Source organism: Bubalus kerabau, chromosome 14 (genome assembly GCF_029407905.1).
Source record: "Bubalus kerabau isolate K-KA32 ecotype Philippines breed swamp buffalo chromosome 14, PCC_UOA_SB_1v2, whole genome shotgun sequence".
NCBI lineage: Eukaryota > Metazoa > Chordata > Mammalia > Artiodactyla > Bovidae > Bubalus > Bubalus kerabau.
In genome coordinates, this window is record NC_073637.1 from 44,289,760 (window position 1) to 44,308,486 (window position 18,727).

Consider the following 18,727-nt stretch of genomic DNA (forward strand, 5'->3'; position numbering starts at 1 on the left):
AGAACCACTTAGCAATGTATCCTTAATGTGCTTTCATTCATTAACTCTCTCATTCTCATTTATTCAGTAAACAGTAAGCACTTGCCAAGTGCTGTGCACACAGATTTGTACATATGTGTAAGTGCTGGTATGTGTTCAGAGGGATGGAGGACAAAATAAGTATTAGGAGGGAAGGCTGACATGGAAGTCAAGTCTGCCAGGCATATATTGTTGATCACAATGTTATAAAGCCAGAGAAAGCAAAAGGACATTGCCTGATCATTCAGTTGTGTCAAACCTAGTGGGGCTAGAGTGTATAAGGATTCATGGGACATAGCCTTGTTATTGGCAGGAGATAGAAAACCCCAATTCAGGACATAATGATGGAGGTTAGCTTGGATCAGACTTTCTCTATATCTACATCACTACTTTTTAGGATCAGTACTAGCAATACTAACATCACATGTTATCTTCTCTGAAAATCTGCATAACATCATATTTATGAACATGGGGTGCATAATCCATACAAAAGTAATTTTATTCACAAATTTCAGTATTCTCAAGTTAATATTTCATTATTTTATATCTTTTATACTTTCTTATTGGAAACAGTTGTCACAATGCTTGTGCATGAATATAGCATTGTTTCCTGTGTAAAGTTGCAGATTGAGATGGTTCAAGTAATAGCAGGTTTCTCCTTGGACCCTGAGCCAGTTCAGGTGATGTAACTGCCTTGAAACAAATGTTCTGCCATGTACTGGGAAAACGGTCTAAACTGCAGTGAGCGCAGCTCTGTGAACTCTCTATAGCAAACATTTTTCAGGAAGGAGAGTTAAAAAAAAATAAAGGAAACATATCATAAAAAGGAAAAGTGAAATGAATGGAAGTCAGAGAAAGGCTAGGGAAGGAGGAAGAGGGAGCGGGGCCAACAGGAAGTCCTGGATGAAGAAGCACAGGATGAGAACCTCTTTGTTATGTCTGGCTTCAGCACGATGTATTTGAATAAACATGAAGCGCTTACTTTGTTTCTGGTTTTCCTATTGTAGCAGATGGTATGTGAAGTGTTAATGTGTTGTAGATTAAAACTTGAGAGAGACATGAACAGCACGTATGGCTTTATTTTCCTGTGATGCCCCTTGCCCCTAAAGAGAGAAAACAGGGATGTTCATCATTTGCTCTCGACAATCTGCACAGAAAAACAGAAAACTAATATAGAATTTTCAACTTCTAATGCAAAATGTGTTTGCATTTGTGTGGTTGAGATGTGAGAAGGATCCCTGAGAAATGTGGGGGAGAAAGAAAACTGACATGTTCTTTATGAGGGTCTTCTTAGAAACTTCCTACCACAGCCACCAACCTCAGCTGAAGATGGGAAGAAGGTGCTTCAAGTTGTGCTCCACATTCCATGAGAGCCTCTCACAGCGCCTGACAGGCCCTGGTGTGATCTGGGGGATGTGATGGCATGTGCCTGACTTCTGGGCTGATGTGTTTATTGATATCTAAGAAGCCATTTGGGGATCAGTCTCAACTACCTCAAAGGTGGAATGTTGGAAGGGGAAGACATCTGGAGATGACTCCATTCAAGAGGGCTTTCTGCCTGGAATGATGGGAACACTTCAGATAGAGTGTGGGGGTGGATTTCCAGGCACAGAAGCTCAAGATAAAGGTGCTTTACTTTCTAAGCTGACAGCCAGATGGCAGGCGGCATTTCCAACTCCGTGAAACCGCAATCAAAAATTCACTTTAAGATGATGCTTCTGCTGCTGCTGATCAGTTTCTCAGTCATGTCCGACTCTTTGTGGTCCAATGTACTGTAGCCCACCAAGCTCCTTTGCCCGTGGAATTTTCCAGGCAAGAATACTGAAATGGGGTGCCATTTCCTATCCAAGGGAATCTTCCCGACCTAGGGATCGAACTCACGTCTCTTGGGTCTCCTGTATTGGCAAGCAGGTTCTTTATCAGTAGTGCCACCTGGGAAGTCCTTCGATGTTTCTGAGAAATTCATAAAAACATCTTATGAGAGAAACCCACAAGACCAGATTAAAATCCTTAAAACCAGCCATTATGACCTTTGCTGACCCCTAACCTGTTAAGGCTCCAGGTACACATTCTAAAGAGGCATGGAAATAGAGCCAGTAGCAGAGAAATGATAAGCCAGAGTATTTTACCTAAGATAGAGCTAAACCGAGAGATAAAGATGTCTTTAATTGGCAGAAACTTGAAAATATTAATATTGAACGTTCCTGGTCATATTATTAATTACGTACTATCCAATAACTAGTAGTAAAAGAAATGATAAGAGAAAATAGAATTGCTTTCAGTTAGTATCTTGCCAAGTTCAGCTCATCCAATAAGTCGGTATTCTTTTGTTACATCAGTAAGTTTCTTATTTTACATCTGAAAGACAAAAAAACTGATGCAGTGAAAACATCCTTCAAATTATAAAAAAGAGATTGGAGTTTGAGTGTCAGATTTCTTTATTAGCTGTGAAGCCTCTCTGCACCTTAATTTCCTCATAAAACAATATGATCATTTTCCTCCCTGTTTCACTGAGCTTTTCTAATTTCTAGTTTTAGATTGTTTTATTTTTAATGTACTGAAATTTGTTAGGAGAAAATCCTGTCTATGGTGCCATTTTAGATTATAAAAGTCCTCAGTGTAGTTATTAGGCCTCCTCCTTTACGCTCAACTGGTCCCTGTATGAGAGAAGGCAATGGCACCCCACTCCAGTATTCTTGCCTGGAAAAATCCCATGGATGGAGGAGCCTGGTGAGCTACATCCATGGGGTCACTAAGTGACATGACTGAGTGACTTCACTTTCACTTTTCACTTTCATGCATTGGAGAAGGAAATGGCAACCCACTCTGGTGTTTCTGCCTGGAGAATCCCAGGGACGGGGGAGCCTGTTGGGCTGCAGTCTATGGGGTCGCACAGAGTTGGACACGATTGAAGCGACTTAGCGGCGGCAGCAGCAGCAGCAGCACTCCCTATATATGTTCTCTTCTTCATCTAGAATCTATTGTACTATAGTTGTTTTTGTGTGTGAAATTGGACCATATTTCTTTATTGTGTCCTGTTTCTGCATGCTGCTTGATTGATTTCTTTGAATTTTGTTCCTGAATTTTAAAAACTATAGCAATATAGCCACTTACCAAGGGCAACAAAGTTACATATATACACAGGGAAGCCTGGCATGCTGCAGTCCATGGGATTGCAAAGAGTTGGACATGACCAAGCAACTGAACAACAATAACAGCACACACACACACACACACACACACACACATATATATATATATCAGTTCAGTTCAGTTCAGTCACTCAGTTTTGTCCAGCTCTTTGAGACCCCATGAACTGCAGCACACCAGGCCTCCCTGTCCATCAACAACTCCCAGAGTCTACCCAAACTCATGTCCATTGAGTTGGTGATGCCATCCAACCATCTCATCCTCTGTCATCCCCTTTGCCTCCTGCCCTCAATCTTTCCCAGCATCAGGGTCTTTTCAAATGAGTCAGTTCTTCCCATCAGGTGGCCAAGGTATTGGAGATTCAGCTTCAACATCAGTCCTTCCAATGAACACCTAAGACTGATCTCCTTTAGGATGGACTGGTTGGATTTCCTTGCTGTCCAAGGGACTCTCAAGAGTCTTTTCCAACACCACAGTTCAAAAGCATTGATTTTTCAGTGCTCAGCTTTCTTCATAGTCCAACTCTCACATCCATACATGACTACTAGAAAAACCATAGCCTTGACTAGATAGACCTTTGTTGACAAAGTAATGTCTTTGGTTTTTAATATGCTGTCTAGGTTGGTCATAATTTTCCTTCTAAGGAGTAATGTCTTTCAATTTCATGGCTGCAATATATATAAATACATACAAATATATGTCTATATACATATATATATAACAATTGCTATATATGTAACTACTACACACACACACACACACACACACACATATATATATATATATATATATAATCTCTGATTAATCACTAAACTCCTGGCACCATGTCCTCCCTCTCCTACTTTGTTCTCCTCCTCCCTTCTTCACTCTGACTATTTCTGAGTCTTGACTCCTTCATATTCAATGTTACCTCCTAAAACATGATGAAAATGGCATTCAGAAAGATTCACTTCCCTTAGTCTCTTACTTATTTTCACCAAATTGTCCTGGTTCTCCTTTAGAGTGATTTTGTAATCTGTTTGTTCTCCTTCTCACCTCACTGAGCTACTTCTTTGTATCTCACCTAAGTTATGTATTCCACAGATGATAATAGATGTTTCTATCTCTATGTTTTCACACTTCAATCTGTATGGGTATGTTTCTAAAATGGTATGACCTAAATCAAATCCCTTACAATTATACAGTGGAAGTGAAAAATAGATTCAAGGGATTAGACTTGACAGATAGAGTGCCTGAAGAACTATGGATGGAAGTTCGTGACATTGTACAGGAGACAGGGATCAAGACGATTCCCAAGAAAAAAAATGCAAAAAGGCAAAATGGTTGTCTGAGGAGGCCTTACAAATAGCTGAGAAAGAAGAGAAGCGAAAGGCAAAGGAGAAAAGGAAAGATATAACCATTTGAATGCACAGTTCCAAAGAATAGCAAGGAGAGAGAAGAAAGCATTCCTCAGTGATCAATGTAAAGAAATAGAGGAAAACAATAGAATGGGAAAGACTAGAGATCTCTTCAAGAAAATTAGAGATACCAGGGAACATTTCATGCAAAGAAGTGCTCAATAAAGGACAGAAATGGTGTGGACCTAAGAGAAGCAGAAGATATTAAGAAGAGGTGGCAAGAATACACAGAAGAACTATACAAAAAAGATCTTCATGATGCAGATAATTATGATGGTGTGATCACTCACCTAGAGCCAGACATCCTGGAATGTGAACTCAAGTGGGCTTTAGGAAGCATCCCTATGAACAAAGCTAGTGGAGGTGATGGAATTCCAGTTGAGCTATTTCAAATCCTAAAAGATGATGCTGTGCAAGTGCTGCACTCAATATGCCAGCAAATTGGAAAACTCAGCAGTGGCCAAAGGACTGCAAAAGGTCAGTTTTCATTCCAATCCCAAAGAAAGGCAATGCCAAAGAATGCTCAAACTACCGCACAATTGCACTCATATCACATCCTAGTAAAGTAATGTCAAAATTCTCCAAGCCAGGCTTTAGCAATACATGAACTGTGAACCTCCAGATGTTCAAGCTGGTTTTAGAAGAGGCAGAGGAACCAGAGATCAAATTGCCAGCATCCTCTTGATCATCGAAAAAGCAAGAAGTTCCAGAAAAACATCTATTTCTGCTTTATTGACTATGCCAAAGCCTTTGACTGTGTGGATCACAATAAACTGTGGAAAATTCTGAAAGAGATAGGAATACCAGACCACCTGACCTGCCTCTTGAGAAACCTGTATGCAGGTCAGGAAGCAACAGTTAGAACTGAACATGGAACAACAGACTGGTTCCAAATAGGAAAAAGAGTATGTCAAGACTGTATATTGTCACCCTGCTTATTTAACTTATATGCAGAGTACATCATGAGAAACACTGGGCTGGATGAAGCACAAACAGGGCTTAAGATTGCCGGGAGAAATATCAGTAACCTCAGATATGCAGATGACACCACCCTTATGCCAGAAATTGAAGAAGAACTAAAGAGCCTCGATGAAAGTGAAAAAGGAGGGTGAAAAAGTTGGCTTAAAACTCAACATTCAGAAAACTAAGATCATGGCATCTGGTCCCATCACTTCATGGCAAATAGATGGGGAAACAGTGTCAGACTTTATTTTTTGGGGCTCCAAAATCACTGCAGATGGCAATTGCAGCCATGAAATTAAAAGACGCTTATCTTTTGAAAGGCAAGTTATGACCAATCTAGATATTATATTAAAAAGCAGAGACATTACTTTGTCAACAAAGGTCTAGTTAAGTCTATGGTTTTTCCTGTGGTCATGTATGGATGTGAGAGTTGGACTGTGAAGAAAGCTGAGCACTGAAGAATTGATGCTTTTGAACTGTGGTATTGGAGAAGACTCTTGAGAGTCCCTTGGACTGCAAGGAGATCCAACAAGTCCATCCTAAGGAGATCAGTCCTGGGTGTTCATTGGAAGGACTGATGTTGAAGCTGAAACTCCAATACTTTGGCCATCTGATGGGAAGAACTGACTCATTTGAAAAGACCCTGATGCTGGGAAAGATTGAAGGCAGGAGGAGAAGGGGATGACAGGATGAGATTTTTGGATGGCATCACCGACTCAATGGACATAGGTTTGGGTAGACTCCGGGAGTTGATGATGGACAGGGAGGCCTGGCATGCTGTGGTTCATGAGTTGCAAAGAGTCAGACATGACTGAGCGACTGAAGTGAACTGAATCCTATCATTGTGTGGTTTAAAAGCTTCATATATTTCCACATTATATTTAGGATGGTTTCTAACTTCTTAGCATGTATGAATTTCAGGCTGTTTACAATATGACTACTCTTTGCCTTACCAATTTCATCTCTTGTCTTGTAGCTTCTGTGCATACCATTTTGCTCCTTTTCTCATGATATGTCTTCACATCTCTTGACTTTTCCTCATTCTGTTCCTTCCACCCAGATCCCAGTTGCCCTTTCTTTTCTTTCTTATTTAAAGAATTTTTTAATGTGGACCATTTTAAAGTCTCTATTGAGTTTGTTATAATATTGTTTCTGTTTTATGCTTTCATTTTTTCGGCCATGAGGCATGTGGGATCTTAGCTCCTAGACCAGGGATTGAACCTGTGCCTTCTGCACTGGAAGGTGAAGTCGTAAGCACTGAACCACCAAGGAGGTCCCACCAGTTCTTTTCTTACCCAGTTGTTAATTCCTTCTCCTTAATATTCTGATCAAATATGAAATGTCAAAAACCCTCCTCTGCCAAGCTTTTCATGCAATTTTAAGCAAAATTAACCACCCTACAGCTATGTTTCAATATACCTTTCAAATCGTTATTTCTCTTTAGTTGATAATCTCTGTGTTTCCATAGAGATTTTCAGGGCCTACAGACTGAAGTTTGATCATCCTTTTAAACTCATATGGTAAAGGAAATGCTCTGGGTTAGTTATGAAAATAGTTAATATATTTTGAGGTTACTATGCACCAGGTATTGAGAGTTTCACCTACAATCTTCTTTTTTAATCCTCAAAATATTCCACTGTAATTTGCAGAAAGAAGAGACTTGATTTATTCATTGTAGGCTCCCCAGCAGCTGGAACACTGCCTGGAACCTGCAGATGCTCAAGAATTCTTTGTTGAGTGATGGAATGAAGTAATGAATGGATAAACAGATCTATGAGAATGGACTATCATAATTCCCATAGGACAAATAAGGGACAAGAAGCAAGTGAAGCCGAGTGATTTGGTTGTTACACATAAAATATGTTGTAGTTGAAAGCATGTTTGATAACACCAGTCTGCAGTTTTATAAAAATTGATGTAACATTGGTTTATAATATTATGTAAATTTCATGCAGCACTCCATGGGGTCACAAAGAGTTGGACATGACTGAATGACTGAATTGACTGATAAATTTCATGTGTACAATATTATATTTTGATTTCTGTATACCCTACAACATGCTCACCACCTAAAGTGCAATTTCTCTTTGTCACCATACAGTTGCACTTCTTTAACCATTTCACCCTCCCTCCTCCCCACTTCTCTTTGGTAACCATTAATTTGTTCTCTGTATCTGTGTGTTTGCTTTGGTTTGGTTTATTCATTTATTTTTAAAATTTTTAATATTTCACATAGGAGTAAAATTATACAGTGTTTGTTTTTCTCTGTCTGACTTGTTTCATTTAACATGATACCCTCAAGTTCTATCTACACTGTTGCAAATGCCAAGATTTCACCATTTTATAGCTGAGTGCAGCAGCAGTATTCCGTTATGTGTGTGTATACACACACACACACACACACACACACACATATACATACATATATATGTGAGTGTTTCCATATCTTGACTACTGTAAATGCTGCAATGAACATATAGTTGTATGTAGTGCTTTTTATTCTTTGGATAAATAACCAAAAGTAAAATAGCTTTTTAAACATTAATCAGTAGTGTTCTATCCAGTTGGGCTGAGCAATAGTAGTTATTTTAGAAGCAGCCCTTGGAAAGAACATAGCACAGATCTCAGTTCCTACACAAAGCAAAACAAAAATAACAAAAGAAGATAACACACCATTACCACCAACACTTTAATCAGGATAGAGAAGACATGGGATATACATACATACACACATACATACGTACAATGGAATATTACTCAGCCACAAAAGAGAATGAAATAATGTACTTTGCAGTAACATGGATGGATCTAGAAATTACCAAACTAAGTGAAGTAAGTCAGACAAAAAACAAATATCATATCACTTATATGTGGAATCTAAAAGGATGATAAAAATGAACTTATTTACAAAACAGAAACAGACTCAGAGACAGAAAACAAACTTATGGGTACCAAAGAGGAAGAGTGGAGGGAAAGGATAAACAATACGTTTAGCATTAGCAGATACATACTACTATGAATGAACTAAACAAAAAGAGCCTACTGTGTAGAGCACGGGAAACTGTATTCAATATATTGTAGTAACCTATAATGGGAAAGAATTTGAAAAAGACCATGTGCGTATGTGTGTGCATGTGTGTGTGTGTGTGTGTGTATGTGTATTAATCACTTTGCTATACATCTGAAACTAATACAGCATTGTAAATCAACTATATCTCAATTTAAAAGAAAAAAAGAAATGAGATTCCAGTGCTGCAAGGATTTTCAAGTGAATTTAATTAATTCCCATTGAAATTCAAACTTAGAGCATTAGTGGGATTTCAGCTACCTTTGCACGGCCAAGGGAAGGTGCTTTGTAACCCAGAACATTCTGTGTGTCCAGTAAGGGTTGGGCTTTATGATAGACATAGACATTGTTGTCTCCATTGCAGTCCAAAATGTTTAATTGAACTTTGGCCATATGCAATAAACACATAAAAAGATATATCCAATTATGTCTTCAAGTATTTTACTGTTTTATACTTCTCATATTTAAGGATTTCTAAGTGAGCTAGTAGAAATATTGATAAAAAAGTATTTTCTTCTAAAGAAAGAACCTGTCTCAAATATTTAGAGGTATTTGAAGTGTTCTGAGTTGAGTGCTATAAGAAAGAGATTTATTTTACACTTATTTTAAAAAACATGGACTCCAAGTTGCTTATCAATAAAGCAGATCCCAGTGAAAAGTGTTATTAATCAAGAGGTAAACATAAGCTGCTTAGATACTGAAACTGCCAAAAAATTTTGAGAGGTGCCAGTTTTACTATTTTTCTTTAAACTCATTTGTGCCTTCAATAGCATAGGGGAATGATTGTGATCACAGTTCAGGACCCAAAACTACACTAGCTTAAATCACGACTCAGTCACTTAATAACTGTAATATCTCCAGCAAGTCACTTAACCTCCTTGGGTCTCAGCATACTCATTTGTGTAAAGGTAATAACAGAATCTCTAAGGACTGTTATGAGGATTCAATAAATTAGAATGCAAAGCATTCAGAATAGTGCCTGCCATGTGAAACCAGTTAATAAATTCAGTTATTGTTGTTTACAAACGGGAGAATCAAGACAGAATAGATAAGGTAGTTCTTACAACAATCCAAATCTCTGGGTCTGCCTTAAGCTATCCAGTTGTTTATACATTCATTAAATGAGATAATTTTAGAAGTGAGGGACCGTGAAAGGCAGTGGGTATGCAGAAATGAATGTGAAATGGGTCTTGTCCTCAAATGACAAGCCATACAGACTCAACAATGCGTAATAGCATCAGAACTCTGAGTGGTTTGAAATTGTTTCTAAAACCTTCATGAAATTCTATCTGACATGAAAATAGCATTCCATTAATTTTGACAGTATTCTAATCTCTTTCCTTTCCTATTCATAGGGGTCAGTCCAATGGAAAGAACATGCACTTCCTACCTGCTATCAGCACTGTTCCTAATGTAACTCAAATCTCCAGAACGAGGAAGCACTTAGCCTGGTCTCTGTATGAAATAGTCGTGTACTAAAATCAGAAGTTCTGTCATTTCCGAGAAAAATGTGATTGTCTCTACAAACGTCCAGCAATGCAGGTTAGGCAGCAGAGCATCAGTTCTATGTAATGCCACCAATCATGCAATTTATAATTGGTAAGATTAATGTGTGAGTCATATGGGGCTTTTTGGAAGTGGCTCTTGGACTCTGTCAAAAGGGTGACTTTCTCTTACTTGAAAACACAGAAGCAGAATTTGGTGCCTCAAGTCCAAGTCAGATGGTTTCAGCGGTGTGCTGTGTTCTTCTGTGACGGGCCAGATCTTGGGGACATTTTGTTTGATTATGAACGAGGAACTAGAAACTGTAACACTGGCCAGGGGTGTATTCTGCATAGATCATACCAATGACTACATTGTCCACCTCATACTTAAGACAGTGTATGTTAAGTGATGAGAGAACAGACTCTGCATGATTTCAATACTGTTAGGCCATGATATTTTTGCATCTTGCTTTTGTGTCTCTTGGATATGTTCCAGTGACTTCTAGTTTACAGTCTATGGGAACTTGAATAGAATTTGTTTCTTACTGTTGTGTGAAAATTGTATAAATCTTAATTATGTTGAATTGATTCACAGTGCTTTTCAGGTCTACTACATCCTTCTACTTCTCTGTATATTTATTCTATTAATTTTTGGGAGTCTGATATTAAAACTCCAACTGAAAATCTTAATTTATCTACTTAAAAAATAATTGTAGTATGCAGTGGATCTCTATGTAACCTTGTTCTGTATTTTCCAACTTTCCTGTAAATGTGCTATCATACTTCTATAGTTTTAAAAATTAAAATATAAAACAAAATATATATAATATATAACATATATATATAATATATATAATGTCAGATTTGCTTTTGTTAAAATGTTATTTTCTACTCTTCGCATCACCAGAATTGCATTGTTTTAGTACTGTCTCTATGGTGTTGGAATTGTATATAGTATCATAATAGTTGTGCATTCTGTGAATTTTAAACTTGGTTACTTTGTAGAAAAAGGGCATAGGAAATGTTGAAGCAAAATACACTAAGAATATCCTAAATTCTCCTTCACCCTCAAAATGATATAATCACACATGAGATCTCTATAAAAAAATCGCTCCTCAGAACAGGGAGAGGTCTTGCATTTCACATTTAGCTACTGCTGAGAATATGCTAAAAGCTTTTTCTCAGACAAACTGTCATTTCTACAAATGTCAGGCTTACAGACACTCCATGCTCCAGAAACTCACTTTAATTTGGATGATAACTAAGAGCTTGTCACATGCTAAGTCATTGGAACTATTTTCTACTCAGTTCTGCAGTAAAGAAAACAGCAAGCTCTCCCCAAGTCGCTTGTTTTCCTCCCCACATCCAACCATCAGAATATACCATTTTATAACACACACAAAAACGTTTTGAGTATGTTAGGTCTCTTACGTGTGCCTCACCTGCGGTCACTTTTGTACAGCCAATCTCTGGTTTCCAGTGATGGCAGTAAAGAGAAACGGAGCCACATGCTCCAGCTACACCTCAAACTACGGGGAAGTCATCACCTTTGGCCAAGAAGGTTGCTTTGGAAATGAGCACAGGGGATGGTAACAAAAGAAAAGGGGCTGCCCTGGTGGCTTAGCAGTAAAATATCTGCCTTCCAATGAAGGAAATACAGGTTTGATCCCTAGGTCTGAAAGACCCCCTGGAGAAGGAAATGGCAACCCACTCCAGTATTTTTGCCTGGGAAATCCCAAGGACATAGAAGCCTGGTGGGTTAGAGTCCATGGGGTCGCAAAAGAGCCAGACAGGACTGAATGACTAAACCACAACATGATACATTATTTTATATTATTTTACTCCCCTTATTAGAGGCTTCCTCTGCCTTGTTCCTTAATAGCAGCTTCTTATTAGAAACATAATTCTGGCTCTCTCCTGAGAAAGCATGAAATTGTTGTATTAATATTTATTTTGTAAAGGAAAACAAGATATCAAGGAGAGACTATATCGGCGTTACACTGGGGATGATGTCCAGACCCTCATGTGTAAGTCATCGGTTTCCATGTAGCTTTGATATTTTTCTTCTTATGACTTCTGGGGAACTCTGGCTTACAGATTAGATGCCTCTTCTTTCTTTCTGGGGATGAAGATTAAATAAGGAGCAGTATTAATGCTGAGCTTGTATGTCTGAGAATTTTAAAGCTTCATGCCCTTAATCAAACATTGCCACTAGGGGAACAGGTACTCCTGAGTATTGGAGGCAATTATGCAAGAGTGCTTTTATTTACAACAACAATGAAAAAATAGGGGCACATGTTTTAGGAATGTTGCCATGACATTACTTCTCAATCCCTGGTTTGAATCTCTTCAGTATCTTCAATGACTATCCAGGGACCATCTGCTAGCCCATTGTCTATAACCAAAGTCTGGCTCCAAAGGGTAAACCACCACAAATGGGACAGCTATCAGTGGCAGATGGTATTCATAGACATTATAGGTATTTTAAGAAGACATTTGATGACAGCTCTTGGCTTGGCAAAAGGATATTACATCCCAGTAATTTAGGTCTAAAGTGAGTGATGCAAAGAGTTGAAGTCAGGGACTACAGCATTTCAAGAGCAGTGGACATGGCAGCATCTTTGTGTTCAGTGGCAGCAAAGAGCTGCAACCCCTGTGGTCCAGGGTCACATTACACTGTGACAGTGGAGGCAGTGGCAACGTTAGTGTCATTCTAACAGGCTGTTTTGAGGCCTGAATTTGGAGGTGCTTCTGGTCACACCAAAGGTGCTTTCCTTTGGTTCCTTAGACTAATCTAAGTTTAAAACTTAGATTTGGAATTTAAAACAAAAAACCTAACTCTTTATGAAAGATTTTTTGAGTAGACTTGCTCCAATCTATTGCAGTATTCCTTTTAGCAGAAATAAATATGTTATAAGCATATTGACTGGTTTCCAGAATCCGTGAGATTGGTGAAGTTTTCAGCTTAGATTAATCTAAACTTAAGAGAGGAGGAAATACATTACTAGGTAAATGGAATTAAGAACGAATGCACGGAAAATCCTGAGCCCTACCTTTTATTGCTAGATTCATCAGACCTAAAATTCACTGTCTTAGTAAAGTTCAATGGCTGTAAACGTTTCTAACTGGTTACTCTCAATGTCTGTGCTTTTATCACTGTCCACCAGAAACTAGCTGTTCATGGACTGGCAGACCACCGTTCCATTAGTTCTGTAGTGGAGGACAGGATTTAACTCTGTGCCTGAAACACACTTCTAAATATTTAACAAATGTGAAAGAAAGAAGGGTAGGGAAGAGGGGCATTAAAACTAAAGCAAAGGAGATAGGAAGTTGAAGAACCATAATGATTAAAAAGACTGAAACCAAAACTACAATAGACACTGCCATAGGCACCTGAGACAAAAGAGTTCACTAGTATCCTAATGAGACCATTGAGTCGGGATCCATACTCAATGTGGTTATGTAGTTATATTTAGAAATATATCTACATCTTCCCACTAACATCTTTGTTGTTTTTAGTTGCTAAGTTGTTTTCGATTCTTTGCAACCCCATGGACTGAAACACGCCAGGCTTCCCCGTCTTTCACCATCTCCCAGAGTTTACTCAAACTCATGTCTATTGAGTCAGTGGTGCCATTCAACCATCTCATCCTCTCTCGCCCCCTTCTCCTCTTGTCTTCAATCTTTCCCAACATCAGGCTCCTTTCCAATAGTTGACTCTTTGCATCAGGTGGCCAAAGTATTGGAGCTTCAGTTTCAGCATCTGTATATATACACAATTTTATTTTTAAAGGTGTATATTAGAAGACTGACAGGTATTGTTAAAAAGAGGTCTTTGAATTTTGTGGGAGCAACTGATAAACATAGTCAACTTGTCATGGGTAGAGTGGGAAAATCAGAGAAGCAATACAATGTGCATGATGTACCTTGCAAACCAGGTTAGTTTGGCTATGCTCTTCCTTATACATACGAATATTATGTCTTGTAGTGTCCTAGATTGCCGGGAGCTGGTGAGGCATTCCACTCGTGACAAAGGTCATGAGGAAGGAGGCTCGGCATACGCAAAGGCGGGATCGAGCCTCAGGAGTCCCCCTGGATATTCTCGAACATCTACCCCCCCAAAAAACAGAGTCTGCCTACTTGATTGCTTTGTGCTCTCACCTCTGACTTTACCGGGGGCTGTCCCCCACCACCATCTTGCTGTCTCTGTCAAAGAGTTAACTTACAGCTCCAATTAATAAAGTTCCTGGGCAATTAGGAGTGTTTAAATCCAAACCCCTCAGATAGCTCTCTAACTTGCCTGACAAGTTTACCCGGACTCCTACAGCTATGCATACGATTGTTTACAGTCTCCCAGCCTCGAGAGGCATGGGAAGCTTAAGATATTCAAATAGCTTAGAGCCTCTCAGAGAGTTACAAACTGTCAGAATAAACTAGTAAAAGATTTCATTGATGAGCCAATGCTTGTTGCCAAGTTTTCACATCCCCTGTATTGTATCCTTGAATATGTATTAATTAATATAGTTGGTATGTAGAAAAAATAAGTAGTGGCCTTAGTGTTAGCAACTTTAGACCCTTAAGGTAATAAATTCTTTCCTTTGTTATAAACCCATTACGCCTCTGCCCTATAGGAATGCAATTTTATCTAACACCTTTGGAAGATGGCGCCAAACCTTAAAATAATTACTCTTAGGGAAAATAAGTCTTTGTCAAGAGTCATAAAATGTTAATAGGCCTTCTGGCCAGAAGATGATGTAAATCACCTAAACCATTTGTTTACGATAAATTTGCAAGAAAGGAACCCTGGTTTTTGATAAGGATCAAAGACTGCTGACTTTGCATCCCCTATTATCCTCTATGTGTAACTTTAGGGTATATAAACCCCTGTTGAAAACAAAGCTACGGGCCTTGCTCACCAAAGCTTGGTCTCCCCATGTCATTTTTCTCCTTAACTTCCAGCTGAGTCTCCATCTGGAGCACGGAGGTCCTCTGCGACCATTTATTTGCCTGGGCTTCTAAGACCCACTCGAGAAGGTGTCTAAGGTGGGGCACCTTCTGCTATTCGAGAGGGCGCCTGCGGCCTCTGTGGTCAGAGCTAACCTGGTGTCACAGGTTATATTGATTTTCCGCGTAAACCAAGCTACTCAGCCTCTTTTCTCCACTGAATTTTCCTACTGAGCTATCCTCATTCTATTACTCTTTATATCTCTAATTAACATTTGAATAGGTCACTGAAGCTGTCTCTCCTTCGAATACCCTGGATCAGCTGGGGCTGGACCTCGGCACTAGAAAATTAACAGTTAAGACTGACTGAAACATACATGCAACCAAAGGGCACAGCAGACTGAATATATGCTTGGTGCCAAGACAGGTTTGGGCATGCGTGATCAAACAATGGTGACGTGGGCTTCCAGGAGGCAATTTTCATGAGGCATGCCCTTAAACTCTGAAAAGAGATAGTTTAAGGGGAAAAGGTGGCCCCAGAATGCTAAACAACAGAAGAAATTCCTAGTCATTGTAAAAATAAAAATATCTCCTCACAGATTCTCAAATGCCTACTTGAAGTAATTTTTATTTCTCCTTTATTCTGCATATTCAGTTCTCTTAAGATACAGTATATACATCTATGGTATTTAAAGATTGCTTAAAATGATGATAGTTAATAATTACTGAGCACTTAATGTATGCCACCATTGTGTGAAGCCCAACCCCTATGCTATCTCATTTCTTTCTCTCAGAAAACTTTAAATTTCATGTCATTATTTTATTCATCTAACAGCTGAGTAAACTGAGAGTACAGATGTTAGGTAAATTGCTTAAATCTACACAGATGATGAGGGTTTAGTGTTACATCTGGATTCTAGATATCAGAGTATGTATCCAGGCTTCCCTTGTGGTGCTAGTTATAAAGAATCTACCTCCAGTGCAGGAGACCCAGGTTCAATCCCTGGGTTGGGAAGATCCCCTGGAGAAGGGCATGGCAACCCACTCCAGTATTCTCGCCTGGAGAATCCCATGGACAGAGGGGCCTGGCGGGCTGCAGTCTATAGTGTCACACAGAGTTGGACACAACTGAAGTGACTTAGCATGCACACATGCATCTTGTAAGGTGATCTTTCAAAGACAATATACTTCATTTAACATTGGTGGGGAAATTAAGGGCTGAAAGGGAAAAGCATCAGAGCATTCATTTCAGATGTCCCTTGACCGCAGACATGCCTTTACCAAAACACATGCTTTTAATATAAGCTGGGGATACTCTGCTAGTTTGAGCTTCAGAAAACCAGTAGAGCATTGAAGTCAGGAGAGCAGAACCTGAATATAACAGCTTCAGTTCAGATTCAAGCGGTTCGTGATTTTAGGCAAAATTAGTCCAACAGTTTTGCTTTCATTTTTTTAACCTGTGAAACTGGTAAGGGAGAGAAAATCTAAACTATTGGGGAAATTGTGACTGAAAGTCACAGCCCTGAAATATAGGACTTTAAAAGCCTGAGACTTGATTGGAGGATTACGGAAAGCTCCTTCTCCTCTACATCTTACCACCACTCCAAGAGTGCTCTGGTAGAGCAGACTGGATTACAATTGAAAGATTTGCAAGCCATTCTCAAAGAAGGAAATCTGCATGCATGTGTGCTAAGTCCCTTCAGTCGTGTCCAACTCTTTGTGACTTCATGAACTGTAGTAACCTACCAGGCTCTTCTGTCCATGAGATTCTTCAAGCAAGAATTCTGGAGTGGAGAGCCTCATTCCAGGTTTTGGTTTCTGTGTTTCTGGTTCATGAACAGTCTTTATGGTGTGTACAAAATAAACTTATAACTACTTTGGTGATTCATTGGTTTTATTTCTGTTATTTATGAACTTTTGACAAAGTTAAAGAAGCAAGCCTACACAGACAAAGGTTTCATTACTTATGAATCCATTTATATGACATTTGAGAACAGGCAAAATTGTAGATGCAGTAAATAGATCAGTTGTTGCAGGAGTTTGGGGAAAGGGGTGAGTAAGTCAAGCCCACAGGATTATTTAGAGTGGTGACACTATTCTTTGTGATTCTGTAGTGGTGGATACATGGCACTCTACATTTGTCAAAAAGCATGGAGCATTTTGGCACAAAGTGTGGGCCTTAACACATTCAAAGAAAAATCATTCAGGAAGTTGGAGGTGTCCTGAGATAGAATGAAAAATGTGACACAAGACTCTAACTGTATTAAAAGTGTATGTCATACCCTTACTGAATGGAAAAGAGGAATAGACATTACCCTAAGTAACTTGGGAAATCAGTGGAAACCATGAGCAAAGACAAAGGAACTATAGAGAAGCACTGCGTTACAGTTGATAAAGCTGTTTTCTATGAGGATGTAGATGAACAATTCTGAAAGCACTATTTATGTATACTGGAACTGAACAAACAAGTAAATGCATGGTGTTTCTCACTTTGAAGTGGGAGTTTATAGATATGCAAGAGAAAAGGCTAGACTGATCCATGTAGTAAAGGATTAGAGTTGGAGACATCAGTATGAACTCATGTTTAGATGAATATAGATACAGATAGTTGCATTTAGGAAAAATTATAGATGTGTGTATATACATGGACAAGTATATACACATCTTTCCATACTCTATGATCTCCCAGGGCCTAAAAAAACTCTTCAGTAACTCTTCAGTAACAACAAGCACAACTAATATACAGATCTTGGTTTCTAATACCATTCTTCAATAAAGGAACCAGAAATCATTGGAGAAATGACCAGTTCTAGGGCTGAGGCAGGGAGTATATTGGGTTGACCAAAAATTCTTTCTGTTTTTAAGTGAAAATAAGACCTTTTTTAGTCAACTATACTTCAATAAAGTATATATATTAAAAAAAAGACCATTTTTAATTTTCACCAAGAACCTCATTAAACAATGTATTTACTGTTTTGTTTCAGTACTTTCTGCCATTGTTCAGTCAACTTCATAATTCCATCTTCCCAAAACTTTTTATATCTTTGAGCAAAGAACTGCTTCCGGTGCTCTTTATAGTCACCCAGGGAAATGGCTATTTTTCCTATTAAAAGAATTTTGTAAAGACTGAAACAAATAGAAATTCAAAGATGTAATGTCTGGTCAATAGAGTGGATGAATCAGAACTTCCCAACTGAGTTTTAACAGTTTTTGCCTGATCATCAAAGAAACATGGGGTCTTGCATTATCCTGATGGAATATTGTGCATTTTCTGTTGGCTAATTTTGGTGCTTTTTGTTGAATGCTGCTTTCAGTTAGTCTAATTGAGAACAGTAGGTGTTGGAATTAACCATTTTGTTTTCTAGAAAGAGCTCATAATAGAGGAATCCCTTCCAATCCCACTGTAGACACAACATCAACTTCTTTGAAGTCTGGTCTTTGGTGTGGTTGGTGATGGCTCATTTCCCTTGCTCCACAATCACTTCTGTTCCACATATGATAGAGTATCTACTTTTCACCACCTATCACACTTTGTTTTAAAAATGTGGTGTTTTCATTATATTTAAGTAGAGAATTGCATGTGGAAATATAGTCAAGAAGGGTGTTTGTTTGTTTTTTTTTTTTTTTGCTTAACTTATGCAGAACCCAAACATCAAAGTGATTAATATAACCTAGCTAGTGTGGATGATTTTCAGTGCTTGACT